Below are 12,921 nucleotides of genomic sequence, written 5' to 3'. Positions count from 1 at the left end.
CCTTGCCAATATATCTTTGGAAGTTCTGGTCCTGAGAAGTTTATCAGAGTAAATGGAAGCTCTGGTCACAATTAAAATAAAAGGACCAAGGACATTTTCTGGCAAGTAAGAGAATACATCACCTGATAATGAAATTCAAATGGTTGTCACAGTGTAGATGCTCTTGGCTTCTGACTCCTATTGGTTTTGAGGGCTTCTCCAAAGGTGGGCACCAAATGCATTCTCTGCCCAGTTCTGACACTGTGACTGGTGGCATGCATTGATGAGGTGGTAACTGGGTGCCACCTTTAGTGGGAAAGAGTTATCACAGAGCTGAAGGTCACATCAGGACTGGTTAGGTCCATGCTGGAGTGTCTTCCCTAGGGCCCAAGGGCAGTTGCTTTCTTACTGACAGCTTCATAATTCATTCTGCACTGAACTAGATGTGCTCATGTTGACTCGATCACTAAGGCCTCTAGTGACACTGTCGTAGGATGGTGGGAAAGATGTGGTAGATGCAGTTTCAGATTTGTCTGGGAGTGTGCAATTTTCATTTGCCATGAATACAATAAAGCCTTCACCTAGGGGTGACACAGCCTCCTCCTCAGCCCTGGGCACACCTGGGGGGGTTGGAGATTGTCATGGAGTGGTGTAACACATAGCTCTGATAGGCCTTTTGAATGACAGTAGCTGAAATATCTTCCTGCTTCCACTGCAGGGTGGTTGCTATTGGTTCATAGGATGTTTTTGAAACATTAGTTGCCATAAACTTCTCTTCCATATTTGCCTTCAGAGAATCCAACTCCCCAGATTCTCTGAGAACATTTCTAGTGAAGGCAAAAAGAATGTCCAGTGAATCTTATCTCCAGGGACCAAGGGTAGGTCCATCTGGATTAATATATTCCGACTGGGTTTTGGGATTTGCAGGGCCCTGAAAGGGTGTCTGCAAAGTCTGAGAGGGGAGAAAATGTAATAAACTGAGTGGCCTCTGGGTCAAACTTTTCCCAGGTCTCATAGAACATGTCAAAGTCATCCTCACTCAAAGGTTCGCTACCCCCCTGCGTGGCCACATTGAAGTTCTCCAGAATCATGGCAGTGTACATGTTGTCCACGATGAGGAAGGAGATGATGATGTACGTGGTGAAGAAAAGGATGCCCATGGCTGGGTTCCCACAGTTCCCCCAGGAGCCATTGCTGTTGGGCAGATTGGAGTCACAGAAAGGGGATCCTGTGTTGAAGATAGGGCTGAGGAGCCCATCCCAGCCAGCTGGTGTGGTGGTCTGGAAGAGGCACAGCATGCTGTTGGCGAAGGTCTGGGAAGTTGAACGTGTTGTTGATGCCAGCCTCCCCGCTTACATGGGGGAAGCTGACTATGCCGAAGATGGAGTAGATGAACATGACAAGGAAGAGCAGCAGTCCTATGTTGAAGAGAGCAGGCAGGGGCATCATGAGGGCAAAGAGCAGTGTGCGGATTCCCTTGGCTGCTTGTATCAGCCTGAGGATGTGACCAATCTGGGCCAGGTGGATGACTCGGAAGAGCACTGGGAGAAGTAATTTTCAAGTGAGGTAAGAATCGCAGAAAATACAGGCCTTTAGAAGAGGGGGGAATGATCTAATCAGTACTTGCAAGCATGAGCCCTGACAAAGCTGGCTGCAATCCCTGTCCCATCTCTGCTCTGTATGGATCTCCATGTGAGTATTTGTATTCAAGGACTCTGGGCCTTCTGAACCTTGCACAGTGGCTGGCATAAAGTAGGGGCTCAGCACGTGCTCATTGCATAAGTTTTTCTCTCTCAAGTAAGACCCACGCTTCCCACCCTGTTCTTATCTTTCTTTCTCTCTACCCGGAATGTCTTCTTCTTAGTCAGCCTCCATGGTCAAAGCCCTATCTTCCGCAGCCTAGGTTAACTGGAAGCGACTACACATTTTTCCACACGTACACAGCCTTTGTGTGGTTCTCTCTATGACACAGGCCCTACTCTTCCCTGAGAATTCAGCCTTGGGACAGGCCTTTTCGTCCACCTTTTCCTGGTCCTGTGCTCTGTGAAGGCCAGGATCCCCTGTGATTCATCTCCCCATCTCCCATTGTGAAGATTGACTCAGTTCCTGTACATGGTCCTGTGGATCATTGTACAGAGCCTGGTGTTAATTATAAGGTGGTCTGAAGAGTCGGGCAACTTGCTGACAGCTAAAGTAGACAGGTTTTGAATGGCCAGCTGTCTGCATAATGGCTTTTATTTGTTTCTTTCATCTCCGGCTGTGTTTGAACTCTATGTTAGGGCCTGGAGATGGGCTTGTTTAGTGTCAGTTATGGCCCTCCCACCCCCCAACTATGAACAGAGTTGGAAAGATGAAGAATGTAAAAGTCTCCCTATATGATATCTAACTTGAAAATTTGTGAAGCTTGATCTTGGGGCCGTGGATGTCTATTGGGACCGCAAAAGATTAGATGAAGCCTTTAGGTCAGACAGGATTCAAAATCTCTCAGGACAAATGGTGAGTGTAGTGGCAAGCTCTCTCTCCTTGCCAGGGTTCCCTTGACGCTCTTCCCCTACCTGCCTTTTGTCATATGAATATGGGTGGTCACAGTATTGTGCTGGAAGGAGGAAGGAAACAGGAAGAGATTTGGGAAGTAGTTATAATATTGTATTATAAAATCTTTATGAAAGCCCCTCTCCTAAAGCAAGTTTAACTGGGATATTTTTCCACAGCGTGGGGTATGTGTCTATATAACCTACTAAGATTCTGCCAGCCAGCCAGCCAGTCTACATAATACTTCAAGGTAGTATGAGTCTTCATACTTGTAACAATTAGATACTCAATCCATGTCTTGCAAGTGGGAAGGAAGAAAATGAGAGGGGGAGGGCAGAAGGAGGAAGAGGTGGGTTCTTTCACTTGTTTTCCAGCTGTCTCTATGACTGATTTCTAACCAGTGGATGGTGTTGCTGTGCAGGTCATAGGCACTGGTAGTTAAGGTGTCCCCATCATAGAATGGAGTACTTTGAGTATATTTTATTTCTATAGTGTTGTTAAGGGAAGTCACATAAGCAAGCTCTCTTCTCTACTGTAAACTGAAAGTGACCTTTAGAGTTTCTCACTTGGAAAGCAAACGAACAAAACAAACCTCCCACAAAAAACCAGCAGCAACAGGAAAACAAAACAAAACAGAAAACAAAAATAAACGTAAAGCTCCCAAACAAATAAACACAACCCAAGGCTGTGTTTCAGCACCAGGGTGGGGAGATGGATGAAGTGCTGCCAAGTTGTATTTAGATGCTGTTAGCTCTTGATGGTAAATCAATGGAAAATTAAATCTACAGCAATGTTCTGACATGAAAATTAAGCAGGTCATGATATAACAGGTCAGGATATATTTGTAATGCAAAGTAAACCTGGTGCACTGTCATTTGGCCTTTGTAAGGCTAAACTGTGCCTCAACCACAAGAAGGCTAAGGACATTCTCTTGGTTGTTGGTAGGAGGCAGCTAGTTCATTAGAAGGACATTAGCCTGGTCTAAATTCAGCTCTACCCTTTACAGACTGTATGACTTTGCATAACTTTCTTAATCTGTAAGGCTCAATTTTAAATGTATAAAATGAAGATAATAACACTCCTTCAGGGAGCCATTGTGAAGGCTCCCAAGGAGCCCAGCCCAGTCCTCAGAAGTCAGCAAGCACTCAACTGTGGTGGCTCCATTCCCCACTTGCGTTTCTGACCTTATGCGTTTTCTCTGAACACTCGTTGGCCCCCAAATACTGGGCCTATCATTCAAACACCCAGACTAGGCCCTAAGAGCATTGATCTCTTGGCATTGATCTTTGACTTGTCTATCACTCACATTCCCTAAGTGGACAGTTATATAATGATTTAACTGCAGATCTTTGACTTAAGAATCTCCTCTGAACACTCATAGTCTTTGCTCACTCTTCTGGCAACCATCTCCTTTTCCAGAAAGTATTTAATGACTCACCTCACATCGTACCACCCATTCTCCTCTTTGAAGACCATCAAGAGAAGGCCCTCTGGAAGTTCCATCATCTTATATTCTCTGGAGAAGTGCCTGACTGTCCCCATCAGCCCCAAAGTTCAGGCAATGGGCTATGCACACAGTAGGTGCCTAAAAACACTTTGTGACAGCATGGAAAATGCCAATGGAAACTCTCCATTTCACAGAGAGGACAGGGGCATTTTAAATCTGCCGCTTTTGGAAAGCAGCAAATACTGGGCTCCTCTAACATGTAATGTATATTAAAAACGTTTGTTGTCCTCTTGGTTTTGGAAACAAAACAAAACAAAACAAAACAAAACAAAACAAAACAAAAAAACAGCCCAAACAACCCCAAGCAGAGTCTGGGCTTCCCCACCACCTGTAAGCCCACTTACTCCCAATCGAGAGGACCATGACAATCAAGTTAAACACATTCCAGCCTTTGGTGAAGTAGTGATGCTGCAAGGCAAACATCTTCATGACACACTTACCCATGAAGAACTGATTGATTTTGTTAAGGATTTTTGTCTTTTCTTCGCTCTGTTCATCAGTCTCCACCATCATGGTGATCATGTTGAGGCAGATGAGGACCATTATGACAATGTCGAAAGCTTGTCTGGCACAATGTCAAAGACAAAGCCCTGGTACTTGTTCTGAGAAAACAAGAGATGGTCCATCAGGGCCTTTCTGGCCAACATACAAGAGGCATCTGGAGAGGCTGCATTCTCCATAGATGGCTTTCTAAAATCTGTCTGTTGTCTTCCTCACACCACATCCAAACAGAAGCCAAGTCCTGTCCTTACTCCTTCCAAAATCTTATTCTTAGTTGATTCTTCTTCAATGCCTCAATTCAAGTCCTTGTTGCCTTTCCCACCCCCTTGAAGTCACCAGGCACTTTTGTCTCACTGGTGCACCATTTTCGAGCTGTTCCCATCCCATCTCCTGGCTATCTAAATCCCAATAGTCCTGAGTGATCCATTTTTCTTAAGCCCCTTCCAGGGAGATCTCCCTAATCACCTATCACATCACACCACATTGCCTATTTCCTCTCTCCTCTCACAGGCTTCGTAGTCCGCCTTGAGTTCTAGCATTTCCTGTGTGCTTCGCTTCTTCTCTACTAGATAGCGAGCTCCTTGAGGATGGGGCCATGTCTTATTTATTTATTTAAAGATTTTATTTATTTATTTGACAGAGAGACAGAGAGCACAAGTAGGCAGAGGGAGAGGGAGAAGTAGGTTCTCCACCAAGCAGGAAGCCAGACGTGGGGCTCGATCCCAGGACCCCAGGATCATGACCTGAGTGGAAGGCAGTCGCTTAACCGACTGAGCCACCCAGGCGCCCTGGCCATGTCTTATTTAACATTGTGTTCCCATAGTGCCTGCAGAGGATGAGTTCAAGAACTGCAAATTCAGTGGCTGCTCATTCTCCCCCACCCCAAGTACTCCAGGGCAAGAGGGTAGGCCTGGAGTCCTTCTTGTTTCCCACTGTAACTTCCAGACCTTTGCTCCTCCTGAATCTTGCAAAACCCTTCCTCCTTTGAAGCTTGTGTCATCTAGGTAGTTTACCTTCATCTCTTCTTCATTGCTGCCACTTACCAACCTCCTGGTCCTTCGGCTTCATTACTGAGGAGTGAGGCTTTTGGCCTGACTTCCACTCTTGGCTACTACCTCTTGGTTCCTTAGCTAAATCTCTCATGACCTAGCTGTTCCTAGCTTAAAGAAAAAAAAAATCTTCCTGAACCTTACATCTCCCTCCAGCTACCACACTACTTCTCCCCCCACTTTCACAGCCAAATTCTTGAAGGCATGTTGTGCAATCACTGTTCCCCCTCACTCCCCACTTCACCTCCAAATGGCTTTTGTCCCCATCCTGCCACTGAGATGGTTCTCGTTAAGATCACCAATGACATCCAGAATGTAAATCCAAGGACACTTGTTTGGCATTGCTTGCCACACCTGCCACCTTGAAACTCTCCTTTCTTAGTCTCCGTCATGCCTTACTTCCCTGGTTCTTTTCTTGCCTTTCTGGATATTCTGTTTTGAGTCTTCTTTATGCAACCCTTAGATGTTAGAGTACCTCAAGGCTCAGTCCTAGGCACCCTTTGCTCTTCACCCCATTCCTTCTCTCTTAGGAATCTCTGCACCCTGTGAATTGGTACATGTGCGATTTTCACTAATTTTTTAAATATATTTTTTAATTATGTTATGTTAGTCACCATTAAGTACATCATTACTTTTTGATGTAGTGTTCCATGATTCATTGTTTGCGTATAACACCCATTTTTTTTCCTATGTCACAGGATTATAGTCTCTTCAAGGGCAGGAACTTTGTATGTGTTGCTCACTGCTCTATCCCCAGTGTCTGCCGAGTATCCCCAATGGCATGCAGTAGATGCTCAATAAATAGATTAATGAATGGATGACAGAATGGACAGCTCTGAATTACTCACACCTCAAATAAAATTAGAAGGCCACTCTATTCTATACAACAGGCACTTACTGAATGTATACTATGTGCCGGACTCTGCATGAGTGGAGGCAGAGAGGACCCTGTCATGAGTCTCATCAGGGAGCTCACAGGACCTGCAAAGCAGACATGGGGGAGAAGGGCTGTGACAGAGGCTGGGTCTTGCTTTCTGTTTCTGTTGGGTAGAGGTTGCTACCCTGTGGGTTAGAGCAAAGAATCAGACCCAAGTGGGTCTGGCTCTGGGCATAACTGCTGGCCCGTGTCTTTTCTGGAGTGGGAGAGGGATTGAAGAGCCACTAATAACTTCCATTTCATCACTGAACATGGTGAAAAAATAAAGGGCCATTTATGACCACACAACTTCTAATTAAACAGAGCAGGTGACAATATCACTAAGTTGTAGGCATTGAGTTTGCCCTGGATATTTGGATGCTGGGGAATGGAGCAGGTTGCTGGCTGCTCTTGGCTTAACCTGTGGGCAGGGTTCACTTCTTTGCAACTCTCAGTGCTCTCAGAGATGATGAAGTGATGATGTGATATCCTAGAGCCTATTTTCCTATAAAGTGAAGTATGTGAAACCTGCTTTTAGTAATTTCTATAGCAGGGAATGTTATAGAATAAAATTTCCCAGTCTTGTGGAAGCTGTAGTCTTTCCTATGGAAGAAGCATACAATTTAGAACTTGAGCTTTGCCAGTGGTGAGGAGGAGTGTGAGTGTGTGTGTGTGTGTGTGTGTGTGTGTGTGTGTGTGTGTGTGTATCCCAGGTTGACCCTGCTGTGAAATGGCACCCATGCACCTGTGGATCAGAACTCCTGTATCAATGCTCAGCTTATGTGCCCAGCTTAACCTGTTGGGACTGCTAAGGGAAGAAGATGAGCATTCCAGGGCCAATAATCTAATGAAAAGAGAGCTGGATCTGGGAAGGTGAATCTTAGGTAGGAGTGGGGATTTCTCTTTTTGCTTGTGTTTCTTTCTTGGCTCTGGACTTTGAGGAAGCCAGATGATCAGGCTTGTCCCACTGGGTGGTGGGTGCCAAGATGTTGTCTGCCATATGGATGCTGGCCAGGAGCAAGGATGGGCCAAGACTTGTGGACCCTGGAGATCAGCCAAATGCCGTTACTGCTTGGGCCCCCGCTCTGCTGATTTCCCCTTTGGAACCCCTAAGACTTCAAAGTCTTGGTTAAATGTTCCAGACTTGCCTCGGCTATGATAAGGGGAACAAAGGGCTATGCTTGGAACAGAGTATTAAGGAGAGAGCCACATTCCTCCACTAAAGCTAGGACAGTATCGATAGTTAATTAGTAATTCACCCCCTTCCCATCCAAAGGGATGATGAATCTCAGAAACACAGTTGGGCTGTGAGGTCTCACTTCCCTTATCCATGTGGCGAGCCTCCCCCATTGCCAACCTTGGAAGGTCTTGGTTATGGCTTGATTAGGAGAAATGGTGATTTTGTCATAGGTCTTCCTGCCCAACCATTGGCTTCCACTCTGACTGTAGTGCCTGGAATTTCAACATTAGGTTCCTACCTTTGTATTAAGATAGTGTCCTCTCCAGGGTCCCTTTTTGAAATGCAGCTCATCCTATCCCAGTGAAATTGTCCTCCTTGAGAGGAGGAAGCTATGGTGGCCTGTGGGATTAGTTGATAAAAGGGGAGAATCTGAGATGTTACAGAGAGACTGAGCAGTGTGTAGGACAAGGTACTAACAATTGTCATGATTTTGCCAAGGGATGTCCCTAGCACAGACTCCTTACCATCTGGTTCAAGTGTAGATTGAGCATCAGTCCAGCCACCAAGTGAAGGCCAGCAGGGACTCAGCTGCTTGTTTCTCTGTAAGTCTCAGGCTCCTCCTCCTCTGACTTGATGCTGATTGGTTGGGCTTAGCCCATTTACCTACATCTTTTAATTCTGAGCTTGTTCCTGCCCATTGGACTGGCTGACAGAGGGGTACTCCCTGAGGCTTAAGGCTCACTCAACCCCAGATATCTTGATTTGATGGGGGATTTGGAAGGAAATCTCTGCCCCTACAGAGGTCTGAACATCCTATCACCCCTCATTATAACACTTCTTATCAGAATTGACCATAGGGATACATTTATGACCACTGTTTCCAAGGAAAGTATATCCAAAGGTCATAGCATTTTTTTTCTCCCATAAATGTTTTCAAGACTATGTGCTTATGATGTTTTTACTAACTTATACAAACCCCATGCCTTGATTTAGAAATCCTAATGCCTTGGCCAATAGAATATATGTCTCCTTAATTCTAGGGAAAGTTCCTCTCCTTTGTTGCAGGTCCTTAGGCTTTGCCCTGATGGTGGTGGTGGTGGTGGTGGGGGGGAGTCTAATGGCATAAGCACCTGTAGTTTTCTTCACAGATACTGCATCTTAACCACAGAAAGGTTATGTAAACGGACAAGATGCCAGTTCCATTCTGATGGCTCAGAAATTCTTGGAAGAAGTTTCATTGTACATTTCCTACATAACAATACTCCCACTCTCAAACCTGTTCATCCACTCTCAACGGAAGCCAACTAGAGGTTTGACATTTTCTATCTTCTGGTGGAGGACTGAGAAGAACTGAGGTGATAATATGTATGGTTTGAGTGTTGCATTTCATCGGGGAATAAAAGGCCATGTCTCTTAGGGTTTTTGTGAATAAAGGAATTGAAGTGGAGTATAGCTCTAAGTTTTGGTCAATCTTTTTTTTTTATTGTTATGTTAATCACCATATATTACATCATTAGTTTTTGGTGCAGTGTTCCATGATTCATTGTCTGTTCATAACACCCAGTGCTCCATGCAGAACGTGCCCTCCTCAATACCCATCACCAGGCTAACCCATCCCCCTACCCCCCTCCCCTCTAGAACCCTCAGTTTGTTTTTCAGAGTTCATCATCTCTCATGGTTCGTCTCCCCCTCTGACATACTCCCCTTTTCTTCCTCTCCTGTTATCTTCTTCTTTTTCTTTTTTCTTAAAGTTTTGGTCAATCTTTAAACACAACAATGGGATAACTTTTGGCTCCTATTTACCATGACCGTGATGGGGACCAGGATCCCAGGGGCCTGGGTTTTGGCCATTTCCCATCTGTCTACTGTAGGCATGGGGTGGAATTTAGGGTGAGCCTGCAACCTAGATCATGATGCATAACCACACAAATGCTTCATTTCAGGGCTCTTACCACATTTAGTATCATTTAGCCTAACCTGCTCCCAATCCTGTGATTGAACCCTAAACTGTTTGCAGAACTCAGTACTTCCCTAAACAGGTCTATTTGGAGTACCTGTGGGAGATATTTGGAAGACCAAAGTTCCTTCTTTTAGACTTCTCATTCCTTGGGACTGGGAACTCTCATTACATCATCCCCAAATTCAATCTAGATTTCCCCCTTCACAGAGTGCTGGCCAACCCTTACCCACCATTGGAATAAGCTATCGGTTGGATTTCCAGACACATTCTGCTTCAGGGAAGCTCTGGGGCTCACCAGAGGTCATGGGATGGGCTTCTGGGGCTTCTTGGAGCCCAGCTTCTTCATGGCATTGTAGTACTTCTTTTGCCCCTCTGTCATGAAGATGTCCTGGCCCCCTAAGTACAGGAGAGGATAAAACACACCACTGTTTTTAAAGCAACAAGAACCCCCTGGAGTACCAAAATCAGAGCATGCTGGAGAAGAAGAACATCTCTACCTTCTCCCTTCTCTGAAGAAAGACATGTCAAGGACAGAATCAAGCAGTGTCCAGCCCAGGTGCCACAACCAGTGACAGAGTGGGTGGGAATGAGCCCCAGCTCTGACTCCCTGCCTGAGTCTCTGGCACAAAGCCTGTTTATTTCTCTCCTGCAGGAACCCAGAGGTACTGCATGGGCAGAGGGTGGGAAGAACTTGGGAGTGGAACCTAAGGAGAAGGTAAATATCATTTTAAATTGGAGCCTTGCAACCAGCCTGATCATTTTAGTCAAAACCACTGGGCTTCTGGAATCATAGTTCCTGCCAGGGACAAGAGCTTCCCTCAGGGCCTCCTTCTGCAGCAAAGACCTTGAGATCCAAACCGTTAACCTCTTCCTGGAGAGGAGGAGCTAAGGACAGTTACTGCCTTATCCAAGGGTCTTTGGAGAACTCTTGATCCGATTTGCATTGCCCTCTGCTATTACAATGCCAGAACTTCCAACATCAAAAATGCCTTCCTCCTTTAGCTTTGGGTTTTTTTTGAGGACCCTCTAGACCTCCTTCATTCAACCCCCCACCTTTCACTCCCTGGCATAATGTGAATTCTTCGCATTTCCATAGCATGTTTGTATAACTGAGATCACTGCAAATGCTCGGGAAATGGGCTGAGATCTCTGGGATTTGAGAGGAGATTTTAAGAAAATCTGTGGATACAGAGAGCTTCCAGGGAGAGACATCTCAGTGGGGCAGGGGCAGAGGTTTGGGAGCACTGGGTAGGGCAACACTGAAAATCCTGAGCAAGGAGTCAGCAAATATAATACCCCCACCCAACTTCAACCCTGGTTTATCTCATTCTATCACCTAACATGGCCAACTCCCTGGCAAGGTCGTACTCAGTTGCCTCATCTATAAAATGGGAGAAGGGATTGCTTGAATGGTCTCAAAGCCCTCTAGGGTGCTGATGACATTGACCAGCACTTCACAGCTGTCTTGCTGAGTCCCTCTGGGGCAGAAAAGGGCTGCCCACTTCTTATGCCCAGAACTCTGGCCAAGGACTTCCTATAGGTGGGAAGACCCATGCCATTTGACATTTATTTTGAATTATATTAGTATAATAGCTCAGTCTTAAACTAGTTGCTTCTTTTATTTTTTAAAATATTTTATTTATTTGAGAGAGGGAAAACGAGTGAGAGAAAGAGAGAGAGAGAGAGAGAGCACACAAGCAGGGGGGAGGGGCAGAGGGAGAGGGAGAAGCAGACTCTCCACCGAGTGGGGAGCCCAAGGTGGCAGCTTGATCCCAGGACCCCAGGATCATGACCTGAGCTGAAGTCAGACACTTAACCAGCTGAGCCCCCCAGGCACCTCTAAACTAGGTCCTTCTTGAACAGGCTTTTACTTTCCTCTCACCAGAATCCTATGAGTAGGTATTATTAACTCCACTGAATGGATGAGAAAGCTGAGGTGCAGAGAGTTTTTAGAAATTGCCAGGGTCAGCCACCTAGCAAGTGGTTGAGTTGGGAATGCAAGCCCAGGTTTGTATGATGCCAAAACCAATGCTGGGCCCTTATCCATGTGACTTATCCATAGGACCCTGTTTTTTCCTCTGGATTTCAGCCTACATTAGTCTAAAGGGGTGCTTCATCTACCTCAGAGGAATGGAGGGTGTTAAATGAAAGGATTAATAGAGGGTAACAAGAAAGCATTTTACACCTTTAATGCCCTAACATTTTAATGTAAACGTGAGAGGTTATCTAGGATTCGGTTCCTATTCATCAGAGTCAGCATCCATGGAGGCATAGGTCTTTCTCCCCATCCCAAGGAGGGTTGGGATTCTGCCAATACTGGAGCTCTGGCCCTTGCTGAGGCCTCCTGACTTGGTGCTTCTGGGGGTCAGAGCTCCAGACAGAGGCAGCAAGTGCTGGAGCCCTTTCTTTCCCTGTTGATGTTTCCCAAGGGTCCCCTGAGACACACCCCGCACACCTGGTTCCAGCTGGGAAGACCTGGGCACTCTGGGAGAGTGGAAGGGGACCCAGACAGAAGCAGGGATATTGTTGACACAGAGAAATGCAGCTCTTCCAGCAGCAGCCCCACGACACCAGGCAGGGGTAAGGGCTGCAATCAGGGTGCAAAGGTGGGTATTGGTGTTAAAGGCCAAAACTGGGCTCCTGGTGAGACACGAGGGCTAGGAATAGTGTTTTCTTTAGTCATGAAGTCAGGGGACAGGGAGTGGAAGATTCACGGGAACACCTGAGCCCCACTTATCTTTTTTTTTTTTCTGTTGATTGTAGTTGTCAATTATGACCCCAACAAAGAGACTGAATGTGAAGAAGCCACCAAAAATGATGAAGATAATGAAGTATAAGTACATGTACACCTTGTCTCCCCACTTGGGCTGCAAGTTCACCTGTGAACAGACAAGGTGAGGCATGGGGAGCAGGTGGGTGTATGTTTGTGTTCATCCCTGAGACAAGAACCTGGGTGTGGGAGGGTGGTTTGTTCGGGAGTCAGGAAGCAGGACTGAGGGAGGGGGAAGGTAAGCAGGAGAAAAGCCAAAGGGGGTGTTGATAAGCAGCCCATCACTGGGGGGCAACTGGTGTTCCATCCTGTTGGGGTTCTCCAATGAACTGTGTAGAATGCACCTCAGAATTGTACCTCTAAGGGATTGGGAAGCTGGAGCATTTATCTGCAGACTCCCGAGACTCACCTGTGAGGGTTGTCCCTATGAACATTCAATCCCCTGCCCTTAGGGGAGGGGCTGCTGAGCAAACTCTGACCCTGAAGAAAGTCAAGTCTCAGAGAATCAGAAGCACAGCACCAGAGTG

At 46.1% G+C, this 12,921-nt stretch overlaps 1 pseudogene; it reads right to left on the bottom strand.

Annotated features, from left to right (window-relative positions):
• Nucleotides 1-359: 359 nt before the first annotated feature.
• The window catches only part of LOC148162281 (sodium channel protein type 10 subunit alpha-like), a 34,138-nt pseudogene continuing 21,576 nt past the window's right edge, over nucleotides 360-12,921 (bottom strand).

The sequence above is a fragment of the Eumetopias jubatus genome, unplaced genomic scaffold (genome assembly GCF_037043125.1).
Source record: "Eumetopias jubatus isolate StellerSeaLion01/CBP00866 unplaced genomic scaffold, mEumJub1_p1.0 scaffold_16, whole genome shotgun sequence".
Lineage (NCBI taxonomy): Eukaryota > Metazoa > Chordata > Mammalia > Carnivora > Otariidae > Eumetopias > Eumetopias jubatus.
Note: the sequence above shows the minus strand (reverse complement) of the source record. Positions and strands in the feature narration are given on the sequence as shown.